General features: G+C 36.6%; 1 long non-coding RNA gene across 1 annotated transcript; it reads right to left on the reverse strand.

The window, feature by feature from the left end:
- Positions 1-1391: 1391 nt before the first annotated feature.
- LOC127223201 (uncharacterized) lies at positions 1392-2118 on the reverse strand. Its single transcript, XR_007834620.1, has 2 exons — positions 1947-2118; positions 1392-1828 (listed from the first exon to the last, which is right to left on the reverse strand). It is a non-coding gene; the product is annotated as an uncharacterized LOC127223201 (long non-coding RNA).
- Between the last annotated feature and the right edge of the window lie 6155 nt (positions 2119-8273).

The raw sequence follows: 8273 nt of genomic DNA on the forward strand, positions 1-8273 counted from the left end.
TAACTTGTAAATTTTTTTTGTCCTCCTGTGATCTTACTTATTTAACTTGCCTACCCCACTGTTTGGAAACCTCCTCGCCCTGAGCTATAAAAATCTTGTTTTCCTCACATTTAAGTGTGACCTCTTGAACCTCACCTTAGGAGAAGGCACCCTATACACATTAATAAAATATTTTGTTAATTGCTTGTTAAATTAACTTGCTTGTTAATTGCATGGCCAAATTATTTGGCCATGATGATTTAAGTCAGTGGTCTTTCTCCTCCTATTTTTTGAATTATGATATACTCCACGTTTAACCACCCCTTTATCCCTTCCACATACAATCCATCTGAGGGGCACCCAACTTCAGTCCTCAGCTTCCTTACTCTCCATCTTCCTACTCTTCTACACCTAAGGACTGTAGTACACCAACAGAGAGATTTCAGGTTCCTTCCCAGCAGTGTGGACATCTTATTAGAAATGTCTATTCTCTCCTACACTTTATTCTCTTTTTACCATGCATTTTCTAGATTTTGGAGCTCCATATCAGGAAGACATTAATTTTCTTACCACAATTGTAAGTCTTTTGTGTCCGTCATGCCTGTATATTTTTGTACTCACAGATAGGCACATTTTATGGCAGAATGGTTCTTCCTGCCTAGATCATTTTCTCAAACTACAAAACAAGTAGATGCTAAGCACTTCCCCCACTCTATCCCACTATTTTCTAGGTCTTAACTCTCTTTTTTATTCACTGCACTCCCTGTTTTTTCTGAACTATTTCTTCAAAACTTACAACTTGTAGCTTTTCAAAGTTATTTGCAATCTAACTTTTCTCTCTGGCACTTCTCAATACAGTTGTCGTAATTTTGTCAAGAGCATTTTTAACCGGTGATTTTCTCAGACAGGTGTGTTAATTGTATTCTGGGGTGTGTCCAGAATATTCTTAATCAAACTGATTTCTCATTGCCCTCTGTCAAAACATTCAAGTATAGTTGACATAGCACCTGTACCTTTTGACTTGTTTGCTTAATTATATCTTTCAATGTATTTCCTAATCTCTTTATAGATATCAATCTGGGAAAATTTCTTTTGTTTTCATCTGCTCTTTAATGTTTTAATTGAATGTATATTTCAAGAATTTGTTTTTATTTTTAATCATGTAAATGACTGCGTTTGTGCATTGGAATTCACAGGTGAGTACAAGTATCTGCAGAGGAAAGGAGAGAGTTAATCAGATACCCATGGAGCTTTAGTTATAAGTGAGCCATCAGTAAGCTGCTAGCTACATTAGTATTTTAGCTTTGAATATTCTGTCCTATTGTTTTATTTCTCTTTATCATACATAATATATTTTGTTGTTTTATTTTTTATTTATTTATTTGTTTTGGCCTAATGCAGCTACCCAAGAAGCCAGACAGCACATTTTTCTTTATTAAATATTAAAGCACAAATGGATGTTCCTCGTAAAAGAGGGCTGAAGGACACCACAGGAGGGAAAGGGACATTGAGGGACAGAACCACACAGAAGAGACCAACTTCATAAAAAGGGCTCAATATTGATTTCTAGAGAGGAACAGGGCATGGTCAGCTCAAATTTGGTGATAACATCAGGATGAAGGACGCCTAGCTTCCTGATGCTTTGACCCCAGGCAAAGAATTCAGCACACCACCCAGGGAAGAATGCTGAACCTATTGATGCTTTGATCACGTAGCCCCCTTTCTCCTCACTAGGAGGCACAATCAAGCAGCTGCATAATTCTGTCCAGCAGCCCATGGATGATCTCAAACCCAGGATTCTTATTGTAATAAACAGCACAGAGATGCCTGTAGTTTTTTGCACCTACATCTTTGCTAGAATTTTTTACTACAATGTCAGAGATTTCAAGCAGTTTGAGAGGAAGTGGCATCTTCCGGTTTGCTGCAATGGTCTTTAGAAGGCCAGGAAGAAGGGTAGTGCATGCCACCTGGAACTCAGCAGTTTTGGGATTACTTATGTGAACTGCCTTTGTTTCAGAGATATCCAAGACAAGTTTATCAGCAATATCTTCTTGGGAGCACAGGGCAAAAGTAAGAGCTTCAGTGAAGCCTGCAACAGCCATGTCAAGTCCGAGGAGCTCCGTAAGCTTGTTGAGAGGAAACTGAGGGAAAACCAACATGCCATGACATCTCAAACCTGCTCTGTTGTTTTAGACATATTCATGCAGAGCATATCATTAAAGGAAACAAACTCCTGCCCTCAGCAGCATACTGCCAATATCCCCACCACAGCCATCCAGCAGCCTCCGACTCCATCTCTCCCACACAGAGTCCGTCTTCAGGCCCTTATTTTGTTATTTTAAATAGAATAGCTGTTTAAAGAATTGATTGAGATATTTGAACTAGTGTATATATACCTTACTTGTTTTGAGTTTTGTTTTTGTTTTGTTTTTGTTTTTGTTTTTTTACAGTTCATGAACATTTTAAACATTTTAAAGTCTGTTCTCAGTTAAAGAGTTTCCAGAATGAGATAGATCTGTATCTCAGTCTGTGTGGGTGCAATTTTATTTAAAACCTGTAAAAACATGCTTGTTTTTATAACTTGAGGGAAAGTTGTTTTTCTATTTTCTCATTTCACTAGAAGTTTACCTTCCATAAACCCTGGTGTTTGTTTTAGCATCTCAATTCCAAACACCAACTCTTTGGGGATCATGAAAACATTAAAACCAAAGGTAAATGTTCCTTGTGATTTCCAGATGAGTGAAAGTAGATCATCTGTCTAGTGCCTTCTTGTCTTTTGGGGCTATGTTGAAAATATGAAGTCATGAATGAGACATAGCCTTATTAAATCCCATGCACAGAATACTTCTAGAAGTTTGTAAATGGGACTGCACACAAGTACGGCATGTCCATAGAATCATCGTCAGTGAGTTTTCTTCAATGTTTCAGGAAGCATCTGGGCACACTTGAGTGATGTTGAATAATGTTTCTTTCAATAGTAAAATATATTTTTACAAGATGGCAGAAAACGATAAGATAGTGATCAATCACTTCCTGAAAATTTTGGTACAAAATATTCATGATTTACCATTTGTTTGGATTATACTCCAACAGAGAAAAATAAGTAAGGCATAGAATTCTTAGTGGAATATTTGTGCTTTTGCATCTGTATAATTTTCTTTGCATTGTGATTTTTGGTTTTGTATGGCTATAGGTAGAACACACTTAAAATTAAATAAATGCAATAGACACACAAGTTCTTTAATAAGTATTGTTTGATCAAGGGACATGAGATGAGTGCTTGAGGAAAGAGAAAATAAAAAGAAAGAATAGTAAAAGTTTGATTTAGAAACAGATAAAGAAATAAAAACACAATGATTTTCCAAAATATTTTAAGGAGTTTCTTCAAAAAGAGACCAAAATGAGCATATCAAATGTCTGTCTGCATTACTTTTGGTATTCTGCCACTGAACAAGTGATTGCAAACTATAAAGTTATGTATCCACATACCTAGCTATGCACAGATATATGTATATATGAAAGCTCAAAGAGGAGTAATAGCAAACAAAATTAACCTGAAGACAATAGATCATAACTAGGGAGACATTTCCGAATTTGCATGTTATTTGTTTAGTTCATAAATATTTAGAAATTCATAATGTTTGCAATGAGATGGCTTTTCTCATAATTCTGCATAATAGAGAAGCCATTAAGACCTACAGAGCAGAAGGTACTTTCTTAGAACTTGGTTCTTAAGGGCTTCAAGATCTTGCTATTATCTCATACAATATTGTAACTCATCAAAATAGTATCAAATGTACTGATTGACTTGATCCTCATCTATTTCTCCAGTCCTATCTCTAACCAGTTCTCACTATACTGCAGGTCTGCTACATTTATTCTGTGAAGCTTTCTACTTGACAAGCATTCCTACTGAACTGTGCATGCCATCTCCTCCTGTGTGCTTATTACTTTTTCCCTCACCAAATCCTGCTCATCTATCTCTCATCTTCACAGAGACTTGCCTTAGAAACTGTTCACAGATTCCCTGAGAGTATATTATACTGTCTTTCAGTGTAACAACCTGCTTTTATTTTGAGAAAGAGCTAACCTGTATTGAGCTCTTGCCATGCTCCAGACACTGTAATAACTACATGGTATTCAATATTTTTAATGCACAAAATATTAGAAAATAAGAAACTCCATGATTTTATCAAGAAGTAACACCAAATATAATTGGAAGTCATCACTGATTGTTCATCACATTTCATTTAAAATACCTGAAATTTGTGTGGGTGGATTTAGAAAGAGTGGAGTATGCTATTTAATTACATTTTTTCACTGTGACAATTGAAAATGTATGCAAATATACTATTCTTTTTTCCATTTTCTTATTTTTTTTATTTCATTTTACATTCCAACAACATATCTCCCTCCCACCGCTTTGCCTCCTCCTAGCGTCCCTCTTACCTCTTCCCTAGCCCATGCCAAATCTACTTCTCCTCACCGGTAAGAGTTCCCATGAAAAGTCAACATAGTCTGGCACAATAGGTTTGGAAAGGGCCAGGCCCCTCTCCCACACATTAAGTCTAAGCATGGAATCCCACCTCTGGGAATGGGCTCCAACATGCTAGTTTATATACCTGGATGATGTCTTGGTCCTACTGCCGCTGAATATGGCAACCCAGCCTAAGAAATTGGCTCCAACAAGCTACCTCATGACCAGGCTTGTATTGTGGTCCTACTGACAGGGACACCTAAGCTTCGTAACTATCTCCCACATATAGAGGGCTAGGTTGACTCTCCTGAACTCTCCACATGAGTTTCAACAAGCTTGGTTCAGCTCTCTGTATATTTTTCCATCAAGATCTTGACTTTCCTTGCTCATATATCCCCTCTTCCCTCTCTTGGACTGTATTCCCAGAGCTCAGCCTGGTTCTTGGTTGTGGTCTCTGCTTCTGGTTCCAGTAATAACTGGATGAGGGCTCTATATTGATAGTTGGGGTATTCGTGAATCTGATTACAGGGGCAAGCAAGTTCCGGCATCCTCTCTACTACTGTTAGGAGTCTTACCTGGAGGCCTCCTTGTGGATTCTTGGGAGTTGTCCCTAAGTCCATAGTGGCTCTCTCTTTCATAAGATAGCTCTTTCATTGTTCTTCCATTGCATGCCTCCTTGCCTTGGCCATCTTTTTCCCTTCTGTTCTCAATCCCCTCTCCTCTCCCTTAATATCCCCCTGTCCTAAGTTTGCTGTGTATCTTATCTAATTTCACTTCCCAGGTCAATCCATGTGTCCCTCTTATGGTCCTCCTTGTTACATATCATCTCTGGAGCTGTGGAATTTAGTTAGCCTTTGCTTTACATCTAATATTCACTTATGAGGAAATGCATGCTTTGTTTGTCTTTCTGAGTCTGGGTTACCTCAATCAAGATAGTTTATATTTTCTAGTTCTTTCCATTCTTTGCCTGAGGGGTTTCTAGGTCATTTACAGGTTCTGACTATCATGAATAATACTGCAATGAACATTGTTGAGCAAATGTCCTTGTGGTATGATTGAGCATCCTTTGGGTAATGCCTAAGGGAAGTATCTCTGGGTCTTGAGGTAGATTGATTCACAGTTTTCTTACAAAATACAATACTCATTTCCAAAACGGCTATGTAAATTTTCACTCCCACTGTCAGTGGAGGAGTGTCCACCTGACCCCACATCCTCTCCAAAATAAGCTATCCTCAGTATTTTTGATCTTAGCCATTCTGAAAGATGTAAGGTGGTATCACAGAGTTGTTTTGATTTTCATTTCTCTGATGATTAAGGATGCTAAGCACTTCCTTAAATGTCTTTTGACCATTTAACATTCTTCTGGTGAGAATTCTCTATTTACCTCTGTACTCAGTTTTTAAATTGGGTCATTTTTATTTTGTTGTCTATTTTCTTTAGATTTTTTTTATAAATTTTTGAGATCAGCCTTCTGTCAGATATGGGGTTGGTGAAGATCTTTTCCCATTCTGTATTATGTCTTTTAGATGGTGTCCTTTGCCTTACAGAAGCTTCTCAGTTTCAGAAGGCCTCATTTATGGATTTTCAATCTCAGTGTATGTGCTACTGGTATTATGTTTAAAACCACTCTCCTCTATCAATCCATCAAAGGTACCTTCCACTTTCTCTTTTAAGGGGTTCATTGTGGCTGGATTTATGTTGAGACCCTTGATCCACTTGCATATGAGTTTTGTGCATGATGATAGATATGGAAGTATCTGTAATCTTCTACATATCAGCGGCAGTTGTTAAACATATTTTACTTTTTCCATTGTACTATTTTGGCTTCTTTACCAAAAAATCTGGTGTTCATAGGTATATGCATTGATATCAGGGTCTTCAATTAGATCCCATTGATCCACCTGTCAGTTTTTTATTGCAGTACCAAGATGTTTTGATTACTATAGCTCTACAATGGAATTTGAAGACAAGGATTATGATGTCTCTGGAAGTTACTTTATTGTAGAGTTATTAGCTGTTTTGGGACTTTGTTAGCTGTTTTGGGACTTTGTTTTTTCTATATGAACTTAAGTATTGTTCTTTCAAGATCTATGAGGAATTGTGCTGGGATTTTAATGTGGATTGCAATGAATCTCCAGATTGCTTTTTGTAGGATTGCCATTATTATTACTATGATGAACCTACGTATCCAAGAACCTGGGATATTTTTCTATTTTTGATAACATCTTTAACTACATTCTTTAAAGACTTAAACTTTTTTTCATATAGGTCTTTCATTTGTTTGGTTAGAGTTACCCCAATATATTTTTTATTTGTAGCTATTATAAAGGGTGATACTTTTCTGATTCCTTTCCCAGCCCTTTAATCATCTGTATATAGGAGGGCTATTGATTTTTTTTATTTAATCATGTATCCTGCCACATTACTGAAGGTGTTTATCAGCTGTTAGAGTTTCCAGGTAGAGATTTTGGAGTCGCTTATGTACACTGTTATATTATCTGTGAATAGCGATAGTTTAACTTCCAATTTGCATTCCATTGATCTTTTTTGTTGTCTTATTGCTCTAACTAGAACATCAAGTACTATATTGAATAGATAAAAAGAGAGTGGACAGCCTTGTCTTGTTCCTGATTTTAGAGGAATCACTTTGAGTTTCTCTCCATTTATTTTGAAGTTGGCTGTTGGCTTGTTGTATATTTCCTTTATTGTGTTTAGGTATGTTCCCTTTATCCCTGAACTCTCCAAGACCTTCTTTATGAAGGGGTGTTGGATTTTATGAAACGCTTTGTTTTGTTTTAATAATAATTTTATTTATTCATGTATTTATTTATATTACATCCAGGCCACAGTTTCCTCTCCCCCAACTCCTCTCTGTTCCCACTTCTCAATCTATTCCTCTTTATCTGTTCAAAAAAAAATATCATATGAAGTTTCAGTAAAACTAAGCACCTCCCTACATATTAAGTCTGGGCAAGGAGTCTCAGTATGAGGAGTAGGGTCACAAAAGCCTGTAGAAGAGACAATAATGGCTCTTCCCACTCTTAGGAGTTCTACAAGAGGACCAAAAGCTTGTTCAGCATCAAATGAGATGCTCGTGGTTTAGATTATATGGTGAATTAAATTGACAGATTTCCTTATGTTGAAAAAACCTGCACCACTGGATCAAAGCCTACTTGGTCAGGATGAATGATTTCTTCTTTTCTCCTTCTTCTTCTCCTTCTCCTTCTCTTACTTCTCCTTCTTTTTCTTCTTATTCTTATTCTTCCTCATCTTCTTCTTTTTGTGTGTTGTGTGTTGTGTGTGTTCTTGGATTTAGCTTGCCAGTATTGTATTGAGTATTTTTGCATCAATATTCATGAGGGAAACTGGTCTCTAGTTCTCTTTCTTTTTTGTATCTTTGTGTAGTTTGGGTTATCAGGTTTATTGTAGGCTCATAAAAGGAATTTGGCAATGTTTCTTCTGTTTCTATTGTGTGGAATAATTTGAGGAGTATTGTAGTTAGCTATTCTTTGAAATTCTGATTAAATCCTGTGCTGAAGGTTTCTGTTTCAGGACTTTTTGTTGCTGTTGTTGGAAGACTATTAATGTCTGCTTCTATTTCCTTAAAGGTTATAGGGCTATTTAAATTGCTTATCAGGTACTGGTTTAATTTTGGTATGTAGAACCTATCCAGGAAACTGTACATTTCTTTAAAATTTGCCAATTTTGTGGACTATAAGCTTTTGAATAAAATCTGATGATTCTTTGGATTTCCTTACTGTCTAATTTTATGTCCCCCTTTTAATTTCTGACTTTGTTAATTTGGATATTCTCTCTC

This window comes from Phodopus roborovskii, unplaced genomic scaffold, assembly GCF_943737965.1.
Source record: "Phodopus roborovskii unplaced genomic scaffold, PHOROB, whole genome shotgun sequence".
NCBI lineage: Eukaryota > Metazoa > Chordata > Mammalia > Rodentia > Cricetidae > Phodopus > Phodopus roborovskii.